This window comes from Heloderma suspectum, chromosome 7 (assembly GCF_057233095.1).
Source record: "Heloderma suspectum isolate Gila_16-S chromosome 7, 16-S_ref, whole genome shotgun sequence".
In the NCBI taxonomy this organism is placed as follows: Eukaryota; Metazoa; Chordata; class Lepidosauria; order Squamata; family Helodermatidae; genus Heloderma; species Heloderma suspectum.
Genome location: NC_139464.1, coordinates 99,982,780 through 100,007,005, shown reverse-complemented (window position 1 = coordinate 100,007,005; position 24,226 = coordinate 99,982,780).

Below are 24,226 nucleotides of genomic sequence, written 5' to 3'. Positions count from 1 at the left end.
GTGATTGGCTTTACTGAACTTTCAAAATACCTTTGGCAGTCCATATGGTTCTTCCCCACACATATGGCTGATGAGGATTGTTTCTATTATTTATATTATTATTCATTTCTGCATGTCTAAATGCCTGCATGTCTAAATAGTAGGACTTTCCATTAGTCCTTGTCTATTTTTACTGTTGATGCCTAGGAACTGAATGTCACTTGGAAAATTAATGAAATACAAGTTGGGCACACATGCACCAGACCACTCTTGGAGGCCTCGCAACTCAAAATCTATTGCCACCTCAAGCAGAAATTGGATTATTATTTCCTTTCTTTTTCTTTTCTTTTTTCATTTGATTCCCACCTATTACATCAAGTGCACATTTCAGTTTGGTGGAGTATAAACATCTTTATCTGTCTCTCACTTTCCCTCTGCCTTTGTGCTGTGACTTTACACTGTCATGCTCACGTAGATGCATACTTCACTTCCTTGTATTCCAGTTAATAGATTTTCTTTTGGTTCATGCCCCTTTGGAGTTTTATAAGGTAAAGGCAATACTGGGTGTTATTTAAAACAAGGAAACAAATTTAAATTCCTTTAAAAAATACCAGAATGGAAATATTCTCTTCCAGGAGATTGGAACTCTGTGACTGATTAGATTGTGGGAAAATGTTTGTCAGGGCTCAGATGATTGAATTTGCCCATGGCACTTTTCATAGGATGAATATTGTGCCTATTTAACTAGAGAGTTAAGGACAGAATGTCTGTCTTTCCAGCAGTCTATATTCCTTTTGGCTTGTACAGTCCTATATTCCATGATCTCAATTGGGATACCCATTTATGTACACTTTTGCTATGTACATATATTGTTATTTATTTGTGATGAGATCTAAGCATAAATGTAGGCAATTTTCAGGTAGGGATGCATGAGAAATTTATTTCAGTTCAGTTTTGATCAGGATTTTTATCCAGTTCACACCTTCCAGACTGAACACGGACTCAGATGCAATCTGCAGTCAAACGCCATACATTTCCGACCTTGCAATGTGATTTGCAGACCCCCCCAAAAAAAAACTGTGTTCACCAGCATGCATACATTTCAAAAATGAGTACATTTCAAAATGAGTATATTTCAAAAAAAGTATGTTTCAAAATGAGTACATTTAAAATATGAGTACACATCAAAAATGTGCACAATTGATGCATACTTTTTGGAAAAGTATGTACAAAAATAATCATGGATTTTCATGCGGAAAAAAATGCTCACGATCTGATACAACTCAAATCAGAACGAGCTTCAAGATGGAATTCAGAGAACTTTGGCAAGCTCGGGTTTTGCTGATTCACACATTCCCAATTTCAGACAAGGTCAGAAATAGATTAATGCTGGGAGGCCATTGTAAAGTATTCTTAAAGGCGGTGTGTGTGTAACTAGTGATGTACGGACTGTGTAAAATCCACTCCGTCTGTGTTTCACGGATGGTCAGGCCCCTTTTTTTCTGTGATCTGCTCACAGATGGATGCAAATTTTTTTCCACCATGCTGAAAATATGCAAATAATTACATAAGAGGTTTCGTAAGAATTTACATAATTTACCTTAGTACGTAACATTTAGCGTATTGTCCCCCATTCCATTCAATTTTTCCTCAGCAGAAACTTGGATATTTTCCTACAAATAAATATGAGTAAATTTCAGGAAAGTAAAAAAATAAAACATTCAAAAGTCCACGGACTCTGCACGGCTTGAGGGGGTCGCTTTGCAGCAGATTTCGCGGATTGGATTCTTAGAAATCTGAGCTCATTGTAGTTCCTCTCTAATTCCTCCGGCATCTCTAGGTGTAACAGTGGGATCCCACACACACACTAAAAGGGCTTTCAAGAGATCTCTGGAGGAGACCACCATCCTGCTTCGCAGTGCCAGTCCAAGTCATTTTGCTTCCTGCAGCAGAACCCAAATACTGCTTTCTTTCCTGGTAAGAAGGAAAGAGCCAAGGGCATCTGAACATTCTGTCCTTTTTTCTATGTATAATAAAAATAAATGTGCATCTTTGGAATAGCTTGTATTTCTTATATCCCACATTTTACAAGAAGTTCAAAGTGGCATATGTATTCCCCACCCCCACACCACCAACCTGCTTTAACTAACCTATGAAGCAGGTTAGAGTGAGACAGAATGATTGGGTAACCTTCATGGTTCAGTGGAGTTTTGAGCTCCACAGTTCTGGCTCAGCACTCTATTTTCTAGGGATGTACGAAATTGGCCTTACCTGGCTCCACCGGGTTCTGTTGGGGGGGGAGGCGCTCTGTCCCTCCCCCCGGAATCCTCGCCTCGAATCCTCGAATCCTGGCCGGCCGGCTCCGCTCCGCGGGGATTCCGCAGAGCCACCGGCCGGCTCCGCCAGCAGCCGGACATCCGGCCACTGGCTAGCAGGGACGCAGATGGCGGCGGCCATAGCCACCGCTGTTTGCGTCCCTGTAGTCAGCCGTGATAGGCTACGTAAATCTTTACGTAGCCTATTACGTCTTTTTCTTTTTTTTTTCCAAGACTGGAAATGGCGGCAGTGGCCGTTCGGAAGACCAGCCGCTGCAGCTGCCGCCAGAGCCGCCACTGCTGCCCGGAAGATCCACCCCAGGTAAGTCTTGTCCCGGGGGGGATCCACGGGGGGGTGGGGGGGTGGCAGTCCATTCCGCCACAGAGTTCGGGGGGCCGAATGCACTGGCACTCGGCCTCACTGAGATCCGTGGCAGAATTCTCTGCCATCCCTACTATTTTCTGTATTTAAGGTGCAATCCTAACTAACTAGACAGGTGGCTGCCTCCGACCTCGGAGGTGACCGCCTATCCAAAGCAAGGCAGGAGAAGCACGGAGGGGATAGTTCCCTCAGCACCTCTCCTGCCTTGCTATTTTTCACTAGACAGCCGTTTTTGGATGTCTAACAGCAGCGGGGCTGACTGGAAGAGGAAGCTGCCATATGACACATTGGATGTGTCATACGTGCAGCTCCACTCTCCCCGCCCCAGAATGCCCCCCAGCCCCACCCCTTTTTGGCCGCTCCGTGCTCTTCTTGTGAGTGAGCATGGAGGACGGGGCTTCTCTGCACTGCCTCTGAGGCAGCACGGACAAGAGGGACAGTAGGTTTTCTGGGCAGGCTCCAAGGTTGGTTCCCGGCAATGAGCATATCCTATGGCCTGCTATACAGTGTCTAGCAGGCCATAGGATTGTTCTCTTAATAGATTTATATACCACTTACCATTAAAAAAAAATTAAAAATCTCTAAGCATTTATCTCTAACCTGTATATCACACTATGCAGTGGTGATGAAGTTGTTGAGATAAGGGAGTGAAGTGGAGAAGGTAATTCAAGAGGCAAGCACTCCCCTATTGAATCTTATCTGATCTCAATTATTTGTTTGTTTGCTTATTTATTTATTTATTTATTCATTGCATTTCTTAATCACCCATCTGGCTAGTCACCCAGCACTCTGGGCGATGTACAACAATACAACAATCAAAAACAGTAAAATTAAGCATTAAAACATCATGTTCTAAAAACACCCTAACCAACCCCAAACGCCTGCCTTGAACAACCAAGTTTTCAATGCATGGCAGAAGCTCATTAAAGGGGGGACATGGCAGAGTTCTCCAACTATGAATTCACTGTGTGACTTAGATAAATTTCCATTTTAAAACATAATTATTTTGTTGAGGCTCTGTTAGAGGAGTTGTTGATTTGTTATGGTTTTACTTTGCAGTTTTGCACAGGCCACTGCCAAAGATGAAAAGTCAAAACATGTTTTTTGGCCCATTTGTAGTTTTTAAAGGTTTTTTATTATATATATTTTTACAGATTGTCATACGTGTCATTTTATATTAGTATGACATTTCAAAATCACAGTTTTTAGGTTTTACAAATCCATTTTTATTTTATATATTGTGACACATAGTTTTGGATACAATGTTTTTAATATTTGCACTTTTAAACATTAAATCACTTTAATTTTGTATATATTTTTGCACCTTGACTTTGGTTTTTGTCAGGTTTATGTATCATTAAGGACTATTGGTGCTTTGTTGGCATCACCTTAGGTAAGTTACTACATCTTCAATTCCTCCTCTGTAATACAGAGATTATCATGTGGAGTCTATTCCAAGGGAAGTTTGTTCTAGATCTGTCTGCCCTTCACGTTGGCAAATGCAATGGACACTGGATTCAGATTTACACTGGATCAACTGCACTGATGGAAGTTGACTTCCCCACCCATCCTTCCTATGACTGCCCCTCCATCCTCCTGAAAATGCAACACAGAGAATCAGGAGAACCTGCTGAATGGGATGAGCTGCAGTGTGTGTGTGTGTGGGGGGGGGGATTCCCAAAAATTGGATGGATGGACCTTCCACAAGTGAAGCCCTTTTTCTCAAGGAAGGTCCTTCCTCTTGCAGAAGGCAGATCCTGGATGCAACCTAATGTGGCCAGACTCTTGGATTTTGAGTGCAGGCAACTCTTAGTTTCAAAATGGGATTTTATCACCAGGTACAATTAGCGGGGGGGAGATGTTGCATAACATGCAGAAATAGTCTCCTTTGTGTAATTATGTGCAATTGCATAGTGTGTGTGTGTGTGTGGTACATAACAGACAGCTTACTGTTTGCAAAGAGTCTCTGTTAGTTTCAAGGGGCTTGAGCAGGAAGAGTGCTTGGAAGATGACAATCGCATTGTATGCTTTGATCATAAAAGCACTGATTGAAAAGTTGGCTGGCTCAATTCAATTGAATCCATGTAGAAGTCCTGTGGATTTGATAAGAGTTCTGTGAGTCGACTGTGATTCACTGTCTTTTCAAGCTAGAACATTTCTTTACTCAGTAAATATACACTTCACAAAATGCCAAAGAGAAGGGGTGGAGTTGCCATCTTTGATGCATCTTTTTAATTTGAGAGACAGTCAGGTCATCAACAGGCTGCACATTTCACATTTTTCACAGCTGTGGCAAATTGGAGCTACATGGCTGCCATTGAGCCTTTAATCCACACCCTCTTTTCCCTCTCACGGCAAGGCTACACACCAGTGTAAGTCATCATTTTAAAAGAAACTCTACTTCATTTTGTAAAGCAGATGTAAATACCGCTGCAGTCCACCCTTGTGGTGTACTAAATGAACACCTATCTGGAGAAAACTAAACAGAGGACCAAGTGAATTATCCAGCCTAGAGTTAGCAACACATGGAGCCAAGCTGAGGTTTTCATCCATGATTAAATCATGGATAGAAAGAATTGCCACTATTCACCATTGGCCATGCATAAAGCAGCATGTGCCAAATGGCAGGGGTTCCTGCCAGCTGGAAGCTCTGTACTCCAAGATGGGCAGCTATTTTTAAATGTGTGTGTGTGTTTGCCCATGTAGCATAACTGCATTAAGTTCAAATGCTCCCACTCCCTTCATCTGCTTCAGCTTCTTCCAACCACATTGAAGAGAAAATCTTGCCAATGGAATGAACAGCCAACTTGAGGCTGGAATCAGATGACGACTTTGCATATGTAAAGGAGAAGGAAGTTGTAAGATCAGGCAAATGTGGAGAGATGCTTGACATCTCAATGGTTTCTCTTTTCAAAGCAAGAACTATTTATACCACTTTCATACTGCTCTGTGTCCATTTTTTGCAAGAACCAAAAATAGAAAGAACCATTGTGCTTCACTGTATTTATGTCCAAGATGCCAGGAGAAACTGGATTTACATAATGTGGCTGATCTAGAACATAAATTTTCACATTCATATGCAAAAGTTGACAATATAGCAACTCTTTAGATGTTTGAATATATAGGGAGCTGCCTCACACTGAAACAGACCATTGGTCCATCAAGGCCTCAAGAATATGAAGAAAGCCCTGATAGATCAGACCAAGGCAGGGTTAGGCAACCAAAGCAGGGGTGGAGAACCTAGCTCCTCCAGATGTTGCTGGACTCCAACTCAGTGCCAGCCAGCATGGACACTGGTCAGGGATGCTGGGAGTTGTAGTCCAACAATGACTGGAGGGCCATAGGTTCTCTCTCCTTGGACTAATCTGGTCTAAGATCTTGTTTTCAATAGTGGCCAAATACTTCTGGGAAGCCCACAAGTATAGCTTGAAGACAGCAGTATTCCCCAGTGCTTTAAAATCAACTGGCAACTGCTATTCTCAGACCTATTGTCACAGAAAGTTGAGAAGTTAGGGGTTAAATGATTTTTAAAAATGTATATAAATCTGTACGTTTGATCTTTATCCCTAATCTGTATTGTTCCTGCCTGTCTTATAGTCTTTGTTCCTGCAGGGCAAGAGTAACCACTGAACTTTGTTTTACCCCTGCCTAATATACTTCCCATCAATTTCACAGGGGGAAAGTTCTACCAGGCCTTCCCTTTGCAGGAGCCATGCTGATTCCTCCTCAGCAAGGCTTCTATTATATTTAATCCTTCTATTTTTAATAATGCTTTCCACCAATTGACCTAGTACAGGTGTGGAACTGGCATATAATTTCCGTGCTCCCTCATTCTCCCAATCCCATTTTAAAAATTGATATTACTTTGGCTACCTTCCAATACTCCATTAAGGAAGCCAATTTTCATGACAACTTGCATATTTTTGTTTGAAGATCAGCAATTTCACTTTTGAGTTCTTTAAGAATTCTCAAGTGTATGCCATCTGGACCCAGTGACTTGTTGATTTTTCATTTGCCAATGAGCCCTAGAACTTCAGCTCTTGTTACCTCTATTTGACTTAGTCCTTCAGGCATTTTCCCTGAAAAATGTGGTTCAGAAGTGGGTGTTTGTCCAATATATTCTACCGTGGATGGATACCAACACAAAGAATTAATTCTTCTTTTCTGCACTCTTCTGAGTCTTCAGTTCCTCCCACGCTGTTATAATTTATCAGTCTAAACATCATGGTGGTTGGATTCCTGCTTCTGATATTTCTTTTTAATGATAGTGTTCCAATCATAGATAACAAGGGGATTCCTCTCCTTGCTTCCTACTCAAAACTCCAGTAGCCTCCAGACCTGGGAACAGGCCTTGGGGAGGGTGGGGCTTGGGGAGAGAACTGGGTGGGTGTCATGGAGGGGACCCAAGCCTCCACAGGCTCCATGAGGAACTTCTGTGGGCTGGATTAGGCCTGCAGGCCAGAGGTTCCCCATCCCTGGTCTACAGTGACAGGTAGCAGGTCTCTGTCAGGGAGTCGTTCCTAGTCCTACATAGAGATGGTAGGGATTGAACCAGAAACATTTTGCATGAAAAGTATGTGCCCTACTACCCCAAGTTAACAGCTCCTTCCCTAAATGAGTTCTACATAAACCTGAAATGGGGTCAACTAAAACACATTCAAGGGAATACTACTGCCATGCTGCACACACACAAGTCCATGTGACCAAGTTGTGTTGCAGACAATGTTGAATGGATTCCAAATTGCCATGAAAACACTAGTGTCAGATTTCCAAGCACAGAGCACAACAATGAATTTATGATCATGAAGAAGGTCTGCATGCTGTTTTAGATTTCAATATTCCATCAAAAGTGGGGAAACCTTGGAAGACAAGCTAAGTGACAAGTTAAAATATGTAGCATTACATTGCAAAGCAAGGCTGCTTGTCATATCTGTCAGGGAGGTCTTGGCATCCTTCCACAGTCTGTCTGTATAGCCAATCTTCTCATAACGGAATGTTACAAAGGGCAACTGGGGAAAAAGGAGAATAGTGCTGGCAAAAATCTTGCAGATGCACCTTAACTTAATGTAACTCTCTATTGTCTCTCTTTCTTCCCTCTGGTATCTATTTTTTCCCCCAGTGTGTGTGTGTGTGTTTTATATTGTAAGCATGAGTGTCATGACCCAGCAGTGACATGGGCTCTGAGGCCAAAGATGCCATGGTGCCAACAGAGGAACGTCCAGGTTTGAACACCACTGCAGAACTTCCAGGGACCCCTAACCCCACCCTCCAGAGACCCCTGAGCCCCAACCTCCAGGGACCCCTGAGCCTAGTCTCAGCATGAGACCAGCACCCTCATCTACAAGAGCCCTGCATTCTTGTGAGCCAATGCGCCAACTCCAGTAGCATGCTAGGCATGAACTCTTGGAGAGATGGAGGAGTGCTAGGCTACAAGCCAGGGGCCTGTCCCTTTAAGGCTTCCATTCTGAAGGAAAGGTGGAGTCTGGGACTGTAGCATAAAGGGCTTCAGTCTGGCCTCAGACTTTCTTGGAGCAAATTGCTCACTAGGAGCTGTCCTGGGTGCTGCAACGTCTGACCTTGACTCCTTGCTGCCCTGCCACTTGCTGCCTGGCATTGACCCCTGTGGGCTTCTGCTTGGTCCAGAACAGGACAGTGAGACCATGCTTTTGTTATTGTTAGTCTTATGCTATATAAGATTATATATATATATATATATATATATACACACACACACACACACACACACATATATATATATATATATCACCTTGTTTTTAATTTCTTAAGTAATGATGGTGGTGGTGGTGGTGGTGGTGGTGGTGGTGGTGATGATCCTTACAAGATAGTCCTTATGTCTGCTACAGGTCAGACTTCCATTATCTGTCTCCTAAGTAACTACACCAGGACCAGCAATGAACTGTTACAGCATGGGGAGAGCTCCTTCTGGTTCCAACCAGCCAGGGAGCCATGTCCCCACCATTAGGATTTATTTTTCTAAATATTCTTTTTTGTACTTCCACAAAACTTGGAGTTTGCCCAAGCCTGCTGATACCTCCTACTTCTGTGTGGAAGGATACACATTAGGAGTCCTATCCAACAGGGTAGGGATGGGCGAACCCTCCGACGTCCAGTTGGTTGGGGGGGGGAAATCCTGGATGCTTCGGACCTTGCACTGTTCCCCAGAGCCCTGGTGCATCCACCAGATTTGGCATGGTAGCTCACCAGCTTTATAAAAGGCATAGGCTAATAGAGGCTGCCATTAACTAGAGATGGCTGTCACAGGGAAATCCACTTTTGGCTCAATGGATCCCTGTGGCACCCCCTGACTTGCCGTGCATTTGTGAGTGAGTGAGGGCTACTTTGAGGGGTAATTTGTGAGTGAGCGAGGGGCACTAAAAGCAGCGAAAGTACTCAGGAACCTTCGCTGCTTTTGAAAAATATGTGTGAGTCCCATATAACCATTCTACAGAAACTACAGTTTGCACAAATCATGGCCATAAATAGTGCAATTTGCACAAAATTTCCACTTACTCCTGAACTGTTGTGAAAATTGCACTATTTACAGCTGTGATTTTGAGCAAATCATGATTTGTGCATATAAAAAGAAGAGCAGAAAACTTTTTTGTAGCTGGCCCAACCCATTGCACAATACGTCAGGCAAGCTCAGGAATGCGCAAGCCAGAGTCCAGGGGGTGGGGGAGCTGGCAAAAATTTGCCAAGCTCTACCTCCAAACAGATTCTTCTAAGATCCCTATCATTAGCCTATCTCGCCTTTTACAAAGCCAGAGAGCTGCAAAATCCAAAGGACACACAGGTATTGGTGGGCTGGTCCACTGAGGACTCCACAGGTTAGATTTTTGGGAATTGGATTGTATTGGAGTCTGCAGCAGGTTTCTCCAGCACCCCTACAACAGGGTCATTCCACAAACTCAAATAGCATTAGCAAAGCTCCACTGAATCTTTCTGCTGCACAAGTGGTTGCCCATTAGGGATGGCAGAGAATTCCTCCATGGATCTTGGGAAGGCCAAATGCCAGTGCATTCGGCCTCCTGAAATTTGTGGCGGAAGAGCATGCCCCCCCGCCCTGCCCCCGCGGATCCCCCCGGGACGAGACTTACGTAAATATTGACGTAGACTAAGACGGCGAAAATAAGGGGAACGCAAAAGCGTAGTGGATGCTATTTGCGTTCCCCTTATTTTCTTCGTCTTAGTCTATGTAATTATTTACATAGACTAAGACGGCCCAAAATAAGGAGACTTCCTTATTTAGTCGCTGTAGTCTACGTAAATGTTTACGTAGACTACGGCGAAAATAAGGGCAACGCAAATAGCGCTGCCCTTATTTTCGCCGTAGTCTACGTAAATCTTTACGTAGACTACAGCGACCAAATAAGGAACGGGAATGGCGGCTCCCTATGGGGGCCGCCATTATCCAAACACACTTTTTTTTTTTTAAGTCACCCGTGATAGGCTACGTGACGATTGACGTAGCCTATCACGGCTGACTTTGCAAATCTAGCCGTTATAGGCTACGTGAATCGTCACATAGCCTATCAGGGGGCGTGTTTTTTTTTCTTTCATTGCAATGGCGGCGGCGGCAGCCGGTCGAAAGACCAGCTGCCGCTCCCGCCTTGCTCGAACACCCACTGAACCGCCGGCCAGACCGGCCACCGGGAGGGACATTCGGTGAAGGTAAGTCCCGTCCCGGGGGGGGTGTGGGGGGCGGGGGGGTTCGGAGGATTTCCCCCCGAAACTTGTTCGGGGGGCCGAACTCGTTGGCGCTCGGCCCCCCGAAGTTTCGGGGAGAAATTCTCCGCCAACCCTACTATTGAAGTAATCAGGAACCCCTAATCAACAATTGACTAAATCTGCCTTCGCTGATCTGTAAACCCTAAGAAGAGGAAAGTGCACTACATATCCAAGAGCAAGAAAAGCAAACCTCAAAATGTTAATGGAACCTTTTATTAAGACTGCTAGAGCCCTGCTAAGGGCTTCTGTTCCTTAAGCTGAAAATGTGACTTTAGTCACTTGGTGCTTTGGCTTATAATTGTGTGCTGTGCTGCTGACAGCCCAGCAGGCACCTCTTAAGGGGTAAAGAGCCTTAAGGTCATTGGTGGACTGATGGAGCAGGAAGCTGAGACTCGTCATTAAAGCTTCTTAGGCATTCGTTGTAATCCTAGTTCTCCTCACTAAACTTAAACCTGGACTATATCTACCCTGGTTCACCCTAGCCTTTTCCCTTGACATGCTCACTTTCTAGGTGTGTGTGTGTCTGTCACAGACAGTTTTGCCACTGCAGTGAGGACAAGCACCCAGCTTGTCAATATGTCTTTTCTCAGAGACATCTGTGGACAGATACCATTGGATTGTTTCAGGAACAATTAGGACCTCCAGGAACCATACAATGGATTCCTCCAGCTGCAAGTTATTTATGATAGGAAGGGCCTAGAGATTCCAAGCACCACAGATACCAGGATAGATTATGGCAGGACAATGAAAATAATTATGCATTAGGAATGGGTGAGACTTTTGTTTCAGTTTGGCTTTGGTAAGAATTTACCAAAATTTGCAAAGTTCTTCATATCTGGGAGAGAAAGAATTTGAGGTTTAAAATTTTTTAATGCAGGAGAAAGTGAAACTGAAGGAATTCACTCATCCATAATAGATATACTACCAGCAATTATAAGTGTTCACTACTTTCTACGAATATCTGAAGGGTCCTCAGTTTAGAAATATATAGACTTGTTCTTCTCTACTCTTTCAGATCTTCCTCAAACCATATATTTCTCTCTGTTTAAGAAGTTGGTTGTGATGTTCTTGCTGGATGTGTTTTCTATTTCTAAGTAGCTTCTCTTCCTAATCAATTAACTTCCTAAACTGTTTTTTCTATTCTTTTGCTCAGCTGATGCATCCTTGGAATGTTCTGTTCTAATTACCTCATATACATATAATGTCCCAATTTGCATTGCAGCCCACCATGCTGGGCGACTTTTGAATATTCAAGCCACAACCGCAGCTGGTCATAATGTCCAAACCCAGCTAGAGTGGGTTGTTGGTGTAGTTAACAAACCACTTACAACCCTAAAATAGCCCATGGTAACCACCCAATAACCATTCCAACAACGCACCCTCGCTGGGCTCGTCCATCACAACAAGCTGCAGTTGCAGCTTGAATATTCAGAATGGCAGCCTGCCCACACCACAGCCCACCGTGGCTTAAATAAGCCATGGTGGGCTTCTTGATCATGCAAACCTGCAAACCAGCCCAGTGTAAAGCATACTTGGAAACATATTGTCAGGGTCCAGCTTCAGTACTGCAGTGGGCCTTGTAGGTTATAGCCAGAATTTGATTAGAAGTAGCCTAGGTGGCTTGGGGCCTATTCAGTCCCCCCAGTCAGTTGGGGGACTGAATAGGCCCAAGCCCTCCCAGGCTACTTTTAATGAAAACCTGCCTATAACCTGCAAGGCCCTCTGCAGTAGCGAAGCTGAGTCCTGACACATGTTACACACCCACAGACTGCAGTGCTATGTCATGTTTAAAAATCCTGATATGCTTTTAGACTCTAATGGCACATACAACAAAAACAACTATTTATAACCTAGAATGTGGGTTTATCATTCATAGTCATTTCTGTAAAGAAAATATTTTCCCTGAGCTGTGATTGTAATTCTAGTCTATAACTACCTTTGCTATCAAGGCTGCATAAGGAGCACACTGTCCCTTCCACCTTTCTTCAAAGTTGTCAGGCAAAAGAGAAGATCACAGCAGGGCTATCAAGGCTGTGTCTCAAGACCTGTCAACTTGATTTGTTTGGATTTGGAAGGGTCTTTTTTGTTCTTTTTCTGTTGAAATTTCGTTTTGATTTCTGTGCATGTTTCTGACAAAGTGGTTCAAGGCATCCGAGTATAGCCTGAGGGGTTTTCTTCTTGGGACCTCTTAGGAGGTTGCAGATCTACTGGCACCAACCTTTCCCTCTCTATTGCTACTGGCATTCGAGTCCATGTTCTGTAGTACCAGGTGACGTACTTCAGAAGATAAAGGGCTGGCCCATAATCCCACACAAAGCATTCTGAATAATAATGGGTTTTCTTTGAAGTTTGGTTGCTAATAAATGTTTGCCTTTAATTCTGGTCCAAAATCACCAAAAGAGGATTAAGAATGGGAGAAAATGAACTTGTTAAATATCTGCATTGGGCAAGAGTTCATAGATAAGATCAGAGAATGAGCTAATGCAGAAAACCTATATTTTACTTTGGTATATGTGCATTGTATCACACAAGATGGTTTAATACTATTATCCCCATTTTATTCATTACTGCATGGTTGATGGTTCTCAACATCCAGACTGTTCAACTGCAAGATGTCTATTAACATACTTCAAACATGGGAGACATTTGTTTTACATTCCATGAACAAAGAATCCATAGTGTGATGGTGAGCAAGCCAAATGAGCAATCTTCTTCCATTGATTCTGGAGGCTTGTGCCGCCAGTGTGTGTGTGTGTTCATGTGTACACATTCCAAATTATGCATTTTCTTCCAATACAGAATGTACACTTTGTTTAAAGGTGTCACAAATGTATACATTGAATGCTTCAAATATTCACGTATTCAGAATGCAGTTCCAGCAAGTCTATGAGATTCAGTTGTCAAGTCAGTCAGAAAAGGTCATGGAGTGAAATAGGAGGGACTTCTCCATATTAGATACAGTATTGTACAGAATCAGTAGTACATAACTGGTGAAGTAGATAGGGTACTGGACTTATACTGGGGAACATAGTTCTTTTTAAGCTTACTGAGCCAGTCATCTAACCTACTTCACAGGTCAGTGGAGGGCAAATCAATATATACTATCCAACATAGTTTGGAGGAACAGGAAGATACAAAACTGAGGCAACGTATTAGTAATCTTGATACATACACTCTGCATGATAGATAGATACATAGCTCGCTTGCTCTGTATGCTATGTCTGTCTTTCTATCATTTATCTAACCCACTAGCCTTGGATATAACTGCAACATAGACAAAGGTAAAGAAGCCAATCCTATTAGAAGCTATGAGGAGGATTAAATCATTTTTGCTCCTCCCTGATATGTAAGTCAAACATAATCTTGCAAATGCTCCAGATGGCAGGCTAACATCTAGCTTCTGTGCTCATGGGCTCGGTGACAGCAACAGCACTTTACTTGGCAAGCTTATTGGCACTCTTCTTCTGACATTGTACTATGTTGCCACTAGCCTGTTTCTTTTCAGGGAAGGAATGTGACCTAATATAATACCAAACTAGCAGCCCCGTGGTCATAAATTTTATTTGAGGGCTGGTTTACATGTTATACCAGCCACATAGAAGCCACCAGGAAATGCTTCATTATCGCAGTGTTTCCACATTGCAAGATGGAAGGAAAGGCATAAAATAAAGAGATGCTTAAATCATGGACCTCATGACTCACATGGAGTCTGTCTACACAGTGCTCCTAATCCCTGACATGGAAACTTGATACATTTTGAGGAGCTCCAGGAGTGGAATTCTAACTCAAGAAAATGGTAGGCCCTCACAGTTGATATGGGGCCACCGCTATCAATCTTCCATAATCCAGACTAGGACAATATGTCACAAAGCGCCCCCCCCCCCTAAAAATATGTCTAGAGCCAATAACTCAAACACATAATCTCATCCATAGACTACACCTCAAGTCACAAAACATATAACATCCATGTATGTCAGATATTATCAAGGAATTAAGCATTTGTAAAATGGGTAATTTTTTTTCTAGCCTGTCTTTAGAAAAATACCCATTTTACATATGGAGGAACGTTAGGGGATTGTGATTTTCTGAATATGTATTTTCTCTGTTAACCTATGCCAGAGTTGGGAATGTGTGGCATTCCAGATGTTGTTGGACTGCAACTCCCATCAGCCCTAGCCAGCATAACCAATGGTGAGGGAATTTGCCTGCCAGCAACATCTGGAGGGCCACGCGTTACCCATCTCTGACCTAAGTAAAATGTTAAATATGGAGACCCCGGGGTAATAACAGCTAGGTAAGCTGGGCCTACTCTTTAAAATAACTAGGTAGGCACTTGCCCCACCCTGAATTCCACTCCTGGGGAGTGCTATTAACTACGACCCCTGAAGGCTGATATCCCCTCAAAAACGTAGCCACAGGTTTGGGCTAGGTTTTTTTTTTGTGCCATTTTGTGCCATACATCCCCTTGTTTGCTGCCACCACCTCTAATTTGGTACACAGGTAGAAGTGGTGGCACAAAACAAGGGGTCCACATTAACAGCCAAAAAACAGCATTGTCATAGCATCTCAGCTGCTGCTGATCCTTTCACTTACCAGGGGTAACCAGCAAGTGCTTCCCAGTCTAGCAGAAGACATTATTAAAATGCCACATTTGATTCCCCTGTGGGCAGGTGTGATGGTATCATTTTACAGGTATGGTGATGTAAAACAGTGAGCAGCTCTTGAGCATCTTTCACCATACAATCTTACCTATGCATGTGGATGACTTTGTTCTTCAGTCACCTTAGATCACTGGAGGACACTGTGAAGCTTCCCGCTGCAGAGGCAACTGTGTCAATCCTCCACAAGCAGCAAGAATATCCAGACCACATGAGAAGAGACTGAAGATCTCTCTTACACATACACACACACACACACACACACAGAGGGAGGGGGAGAGAGAGAGAGAGAGAGTCTCTGTCATTGTTGGAACCTTGAGACTGCATCAGATTGAGAGAGTGGGCATAGGAGAGATCATCTACTGCAGCAGGCTGTAAGAAATCTGGCTGCTATTTCCTGAACTTGGCACTTTTGAGGAACTGGCTGCTGGGGATATTGTTTATTCATACCTGACTGTCCTGGAGAGTTTGAATGTATCGTATGTAGCTTCTATATTTTAACAAATGATAAATAATATCAATTAATACTGTGTCTGAATTATTGATATTACCTATTTTGTAAGAAATGTAAAATCTTATGTTAGAAGTATTGAAATAAATTGTTTATTTGGATTGATATATCGTACTTTGAAGTGAATTGGTCCTGGACCATTTGTTATGTATGTGCATTGATATATAACTTGTTCCAGTGTTCTGAGTCACTTTGTCTCATTGATTCATAGAATCATAGGGATGGAAGGGGCCTACAAGACCATCGAGTCCAACCCCCTGCTCAGTGCAGGAAGCCTGATTCCCAGGCAGTCTCCCATCCAACCAGGGCTGACCCTGCTTAGCTTCAGACAAGATCAGGCATATCTAGCCCTTTGCTAATTCAGCCACTTTGGGCACATTAATGTGAAAAAGAGTCAAAGAAATAACAATAATGGTGGTGGTGGTGGTGATGAAGATCAAGAAAAGAAATGCTGATGTAATGTTTTAAATGTTGGGTTTCGCTGAACTTACACCAGCCAATGACCATAATAAACCTATGACTGACAGAAAAGATGATCCGTAAATGTGCTACCAAACCAACTGGTTCTCTAGAGTTCCAGATGCTTCAGGACACTGATCAAGAGGATATCAGACTCAAAAATAATAGCCAAGTAAGCAGTTCCAAGTATGTACAAAATCCCGTATCTAGGAATGCTGAGAATGCTGACAATAAAGAGGAGGTTAGTCAAGGAGGAATTATTGACTTCATAGCAGAAGCTCTAACATCAGACTCTCTGCATGTGGACAACGAAGTGTATGGACTAGTAGTTCATAGACCTAATTTTAGAAATGTATAACCTCCACCATGCCATGTCACAAGATTAAGGTGTAAATCTCCCAGAGGTTTGAAGGAATTGTTCTCCTTTCTCCACCAAAATATTCTCAACAAGGTTCATCTGATTTATTTTTTTATTTCATATTTTTGAAAATGTTTGAAAACCTCTGTTTCTGAACCACAGAATATATATTATTTATTCATTTATTAAAAATATTTATATACCACCCTCCATTAACAAATTCCAGGAAAGTATACAAAATACATTAAGGGCACAATCCTATGGCTGCTAGCCAGCAGCTAGACCTAAACGGCCTTAGGACTGGTTGGTTCAGGGAGAACCGACCTGCACTCTGTTCCATGCTGCCTCGTATGCAGCACAGATTGGCCCCTCACTTCATGCTTGGAAGAGCAGCACAGAGCAGGGGAAACGGGGTGTTCCTGGGGGCGGGGCAGAGATGTCGGAAGTGCCAATACGACACTGCCTCTGTGGCGCTGGCCTCCCTACCCCATGCTCCGAAGTAGGGGTGTACGAAACCCCACTTACCTGGCTCCGCTGGGTTCCACGGCAGGGGGGAAGCGATACGGTCCTCCCCCCCCCCAGAATCCTGCCCGGCTGGCTCTGCTCTGCAGCCAGTCCATGGAGCCGCCAGCCAGGCCAATCCGCAGCAGGGCCTCCATCCACTGCCGGGCTGCTGCAGCCACCATTTGCGTCCCTGCCTTTTACTGTGATAGGCTATGTAAGTATTTACGTAGCCTATCATGGCAAAAGGCAGGGACGCAAATGGCGGCTGCTATGACGGCCGCCATTTGCGGTCGCAGCAGCCCGGCAGCGGCCGGAAGATGAGCTGGAGCCGCCGCCGCCGCCAGATCCACCACCAGGTAGGTCGGTTCCAGGGGGGGCGGGATTGTGGGGCAGGGAGGCCATTCCACCACGGATTCCAGGGTCACTGGAGTCTGTGGCGGAATTCTCCAACATCCCTACTCTGAGGTCCCATGGCTAGACAGCTGAAATTGGATGTCTAGCCACAAAAGCAGGGTAGTGGGATTGCGGAGGAGATGCACTTCTCACCACTCCTCCTGCCCTGCAGTGGTTAGGTGGTCACTCCTGGATTTGGAGGCAGCCGTCGATCCCCATAGGATTGCTCTCTAAAATGACATTTCAATTAAAATAGAAATCCACAAAAAAAACATAAAGCCTCACAGAGCTAGGCATAAATCTCACCAAATACATTTTTAACAGGCACTGAAATACCATCAAAGTTGGTACCTGCTGAGCAATGGGAAGAGAATTCCAAAGCCAGGGTGTCATAACCAAAAAGGCCCTCCCTGTCCCCATAGTTCTTGCCAAATGTATATGTTCACGTGATGGCACAATCAGCAGGCCACGTTCTGTAGATCGCAATGAATGGGCAGGTTGATATAGGAGAAATTATTCCCTCAGGTAACATCGTCCCAAGTTATTTAGAGACTTACATGTCAATAAAATCACCTTGATTTCCATCCAGTAACATACTGGCAACCAGTGCAGTTATGCAACCTGGCACATTTTTGAGCCGAGCACCAGGTCAGTTCCCAAACTTTGAAATTTTGTCAGCTTAAAAAAAACCCCCGCAAGTTGTAATTTGCACAAAATGGCAGCTGTAAATATTTATAGAAATCACGATTTGCACAAAATCGCAGGCATAAGTGCATTTTGCACAACATTGCAGGCGTAAATGGTCTAATTAGACCACTTACACCTGCAGTTTTGTGCAAATTGTGCTATTTACAGCTACAATTTTCCATAAATATTTACAGCTGCAATTTTGCACAAACTGTGATTTGAACAAACAAAACAAAAAAATTGTGAGCTGGCCTGACTTGTTGTAAGACAAGCTGCACCAGCTCACAGATGAGTGAGATGGAGTCTGGGAGGCTGAGCTGGAGAAAACTCAAGAAACGGTACCCCTCCAAATGGATTCTTCTGACATTCATACTCACAGTTGCCTGCCCCAGTCAGCAAACTAACCACCAAGTTCTGTGATACCTGTACTTTCTGGACTAGTCTAAAGGCAGCACATGGAGTACCTTGCACTAATCCAGTCCATCCATCCATTAGAGGTGTGCGCTGACCATGATATTTGACTTGGACCATGACTCAACACTTAGGAAAACACCCTGATTCTGCTCAGACTCAGCTCAGAAACTGAACCCAAGACAAGATTCAGAAAACTGAACTTCCTGCCTCTCATTGACCAAAATGGGAAATTTAAAAATCTACAACTTTTCTCTCTGTCAAAAGTCCATGAAATTTGCAGGAGTAGTAGCTCCTACTACTTAAGAGTGGATTATGCCTGCCAAATTTCAGAAAAAAAATGAAGCATTGGTTATTGTGCTATGCACCTTTATGTTGTGATTATTTTTTTTTAAGGGAAACTAACAATAACTTTTTATTGTTGTTGTTGTTGTTGTTCAGTCGTTCAGTCGTGTCCGACTCTTCGTGACCCCATGGACCATAGCACGCCAGGCCTTCCTGTCCTGCGCTCTCTCCCGGAGCGTGCTCAAGTTCATATTCATTGCATCCGTGATGCTATCTAGCCATCTCATCCTCTGCCGTCCCCTTCTCCTTTTGCCTTCAGTCTTTCCCAGCATCAGGGTCTTTTCCAGGGAGTTTTCTCTTCGCATTAGGTGGCCAAAATATTGGAGCTTCAGCTTCATTATCTGTCCTTCCAATGAGCACTCAGGGTTGATTTCCTTTAGGATGGACTGATTTGACCTCCTTGCAGTCCAGGGGACTCGTAAGAGTCTTCTCCAGCACCACAGTTCGAAAGCATCAATTCTTCGGCGCTCAGCCTTCCTTATAGTCCAGCTCTCACAGCCATACATTGCTACTGGGAAAACCATAGCTTTGATTATTTTACTTTTTATTCCTTGGCAGAATTGGCTGGTGATTGCAGAGATAGTTACTCCTTCTGACGGGATTGTGCCTACTAAGTTTCAGATGAATAGGTGCAGAGAATTCTGTGCAAGAATAGCCTTTACATTTAGAGGGTATCCAAAAAAAGGAAATGCTTAACCTCCCATGTTCCTTGTTGACCACACTTCTGAAAATGACAGAAAGCACAGAGGTGTCCTTATGTAAAAACAAACAAAACTTTCAGAAGGATAGGCACACTGTTTTATGTGTAAGAGGAATTCTCAGCTTTGAGGAGAAGGGACTGAGTGATTCACTTCCCCTTCTCCCCCCCGCCCGGTGTTCTGGGAGGGGGGTACAATGTGTATGAAAATGGCACACATCATATGGTGTCTCCAGGCATGAAACCTGCAACATTTCCAGAGGATAGCTGCAGGGCCTAGGGTGTTATGAATATGATGACTGAAAACCAGTTTAAAGCTTTTTTTTTTTTTTCATAGTAAAGCTTGGTGGCATTGGAATAATGTCCATCTCACTGTTCCATCCTTGGAACCCCTGGAAAAATGTGCCCTATGATCAGAAGGTGGACCTGTCAGTCACTGAACCCCAGTCGCTCCCCCACCACAAAAGCGTTTAGAGAAAGAAAGCAAAATACACTAATTTTGGAGGCACACTGTCTGCCTTTCTGAAATGGAAGCATGAATGAGGCCTCATGCAAGGTCCACCTTTGGTTCTGGTCACTTTGGAGGAAAGCCCACTTCACCTCAGAAGCACCAGAAATGGTTCAGAAGGGTCCAGTTCACCTTGGGCTTTGGGTTTCAGAATCCAGTTCACATCCCTAATTGACAGACAGATGATTGATGATTAGATACATAGAGATAGGTATATAGATGGATAGATAACTATAACAAACAAAAACATTTCCACATATTTCCCTAGTTCAGAAAAATAAGTCCAAAAAATACATGAAATTCTCATGGAAGTATAGGTTCTTACCAAAACACCTGCTTTGTCATACCATCTGTGCTTTCTGTACTAATATAATGGGATTGATTTCAGACATCTGTAGCATAGGGTGAATGTGGATGGCTATTTATGTAATGGTTACTAAGTAAGAAATCTTTGTATTAGAGCATGTCCACATAATAAGGAGAATTTTGACATACATCTGCACTGAATGAATTAAAGGCATAGCCAAATTCTGTTTGCCATATATGCAAACACTGTAGGCAACTATCTTCTCATGTATGCTCAATGTTACCACTTTAGAAGATGGCCATTTCTATTAACCCTATGACAAATTTTTAGTATAACTGGATTCCAAGCTATCCCTGGCCATCTTAGCAAATTATACCAGATCAAATAACCAAGAATAGAGAACATGAATACTAGCATTGTTCTAGCCTCTATGATAGATTAACAGCGTATGCTCACTTACCTGGAAGTAAGTTCCAAAGAACACAGTGAATCTTTCTTCTGAGTAGAAATTTGTAGGATTGCACTATTAGTCCCAGGTAAGTGTGTTTAGAATTTCACCCTTGGGCATAATCTTTTTAATAGCAGATGCTATGTCTTTTGTTCTTTCTTTCTTTCTTTCTTTCTTTCTTTCTTTCTTTCTTTCTTTCTTTCTTTCTTTCATCTTTCTTTTTTGCTTTAGTATGAGTGAAGTTTGACAGATGGATATTTAATTAATTTCTCAAGTAAGTTTACAGATGCTGATTATGCAGTAAATGCAAAGGGTATAGACATAGATTTATCTCCACTTCATCTTTGATTGCCAAGATAAACATAAAATTAATGTCCATAAGGCAGGGCAAGTTATTATGCAAAATATATGACTTGAACATTTTTATGTATTTATTCTCCCCTCCCCCGCTTGATTAAGTGGATATAGAAAATTAAAATAAAGCATTAATGTTTGATGAGTTTTAAATGAATAACCTGTTAACACGTATCCACCTATGCTATTTCATAGCTGAAATAAAGCTGAAGCACAAGGAGCAGCAGAAATATCCCACCACCAGAGGCCCTCCAGGAACAGCAGAAACATCCAGAGTACAGGGGAAGAGACTGAACACACCAACCCACCAACCCCTTGTCTCTGTTGGAGCCTTCACCAATGTGAAAAGAGTGGAGCATGGGAGAGATTTGCTGCAGGCTGTAAGAAACCTGGCTGCTATTTTCTGAACTTTGTTTTCCTGGTGTAGCTGTTGCAGTTCATAGTGTTTATTAAAGCCTTAATGCATAGGAAAGATTTAGTTTATTGGGCTCTGGTTTACACACTACTGAAAGATAATAATTGATATTGTGTTGCAATGTTTGATCTTGACTATTTTGTAATTAATCTGAAATGTTATGTTAGTATCAGTGAAATGAGTTATACACTTATGATTGTAATGAGGTCATATTTTAATGATGTATTGGTATGCTTTTTTGTTGTTGCACTGCTGTTTTTCTAGCCACTTTGGGAACTTTTTGTGGAAAAGCGGCATATAAATTAGATGATGACTTGAGCTGATGTACTTCCATGTAAGTCCATGTGACATGCCATGTAATCCTAAGCACATTTATTCAGAAGTCCTTCTAAGTTCATTAGGAATTAGGATGCACTCCATAATAAGCAGAGCTGTGCGCAGATGACCTCTCAAAATTATCCACCTTATTTGTGGGCAGAGAAATTTGAGACATAATTTTTCTAGGGGAAGGAGAAATTCTCAACAGTTTCTCATAGGGAGGGCTCTCCATTGGCAGGGTTTGTAGCACAACTTCTTTTGTTTTTGGCAAGGGTTGGGGGGGGTAGGGTTGTGCTGCAACGGCACCAACTGTGTTGGTAAGCTGGCTCCCATTTTGCATCTACCACAATGCAGTTGTGGGCGGGGGCAGTGTTGTGTCAAGCCCCAGGGATGAGGTGGAGTTAGTGCTTTGCCAAAATCTGTCCTCCAATTTCCAGAAAGTTTGCTTCCCCCATGAAAAGAGCTTCCATTGTTCTGCCTCATTCTTAGGACAGTATATAATGTATGTTGAATTTCTTTTGGTGGTGTGTTTGAGCGTACCTAATCACAGCTAGCCTCCTAGGCTGCCTGCACTTCCTGATCTGAAAAAGCCCCATGGGAGGAATTACCTCATGTTGCCTGACACTGAGCTTTAATTGAAATGAAGGAAGCTGAGGTGGCTACAGGCGGCCAAAGAGATGATTGTACAATGAAAGACAGGACACTTGTGCTCATTCCTCGGCCGCCTCCTAAGTAAGGTAAGCCCAAGCCAAGAAACCCAAACCCAACCCTTGAGAATTTCTCTGAAATTTCTTCAGTACTGAATTCCTTTCTGAAATTTTCTCTTCTATCAAAATGAATGAGAATGGTCAAAAATGTGGCAGAAATTTTCAGCACAGCACTAATAATAAGTGTGCATAAGGTTGTGGCTTAAACCCATTTAGCATGTCAGTTTAACTGGATCCTAGAGAGTGAAGCTTAAGCAGTCTTTACAATAATGGGAATTGTCCTGGTTGGCTAGATATAGGGCAGCCTTCCCCAGCTTGGTGCCTTGCAGAGGTTTTGAACTACTACCAGGATTCCTGGCCATTGGCTGTGCTGTCTGGGGCTGATGGGAACTGCAAAACATCAGGAGGGCACCAGGTTGGGAAAAACTCATGTAGGGCATCCAAAACAGTAGTCCCTGGATTAGAAACCAACAAAGTAAGCTGAGCAAAGAGTTGAGCTGAAAGGATATGGCAATACTGCAGTGAGTTCAAGAAGGGTTATTGAAGGTAATGATGACAGGCAGGTGATTGAAAATAGGTCAGGACCAGAGTAAGTAATGACAAATACAGCTGAAGTGTGAAATAGCAAGGAAGTAATCAGGAACTGGGCTTAGATAAAGTTGCAATGCAACCCCAGGAATGCAGAGCAGAGGAGCTGCCCACAGATGTCATTTGGATGAGTTTTAAAGATAATCCTCCACCTGTATTTATAGAGTAGCTAGACACATTCCCTTGCATCTTCCAGCACAATCTTCATTCAGACGAGGCTTGTTCATGGTACAGTGAAACCATAATATTACCCTATCATTTCCCAATCTATGTTGTTGTTGTTTATTCGGTCAGTTGCTTCCGACTCTTCGTGACTTCATAGACTAGCCCACACCAGAGCCTCCTGTCAGCCATCGCCACCCCCAGCTCCCCCAAGGTCGAGTCCGTCACCTCCAGAATATCATCCATCCATCTTGCCCTTGGTCGGCCCCTCTTCCTTTTGCCTTCCACTTTCCCTAGTATCAGCATCTTCTCCAGGGTATCATGTCTTCTCATGGCCAAAGTACTTCAGTTTTGCCTTTAAGATCATTCTCTCAAGTGAGCAGTCTGGCTTGATTTCGTGGTGTATGGACTGGTTTGATCTTCTTGCAGTCCAAAGCACTCTCAGAATTTTCCTCCAGCACCACAATTCAAAAGCATCTATCTTCCTTTGCTCAGCCTTCCTTAACAGTCCCACTCTCGCGGCCATAGGTTACTACGGGGAATACCATTGCTTGAACTATGCAGACCTTTGTTGTCAGTGTGATGTCTCTGCTCTTCACTATTTTATCCAGATTTGTCATTGCTCTCCTCCCAAGAAGTAAACATCTTCTGATTTCCTGGCTGCAGTCAGCGTCTGCAGTAATCTTTGCGCCTAGGAAGACAAAGTCTGTCACTGCCTCCACGTTTTCTCCCTCTATTTGCCAGTTATCAATCAAGCTGGTTGCCATAATCTTGGTTTTTTTGAGGTTTAACTGCAACCCTGCTTTTGCACTTTCTTCTTTCACCTTCATCATGAGGTTCCTCAGCTCCTCCTCGCTTTCAGCCATCAAAGTGGTATCATCTGCATATCTGAGATTGTTAATGTTTCTTCCAGAGATTTTAACTCCAGCCTTGGCTTCATCAAGCCCAGCATGTCTCATGATGTGTTCTGC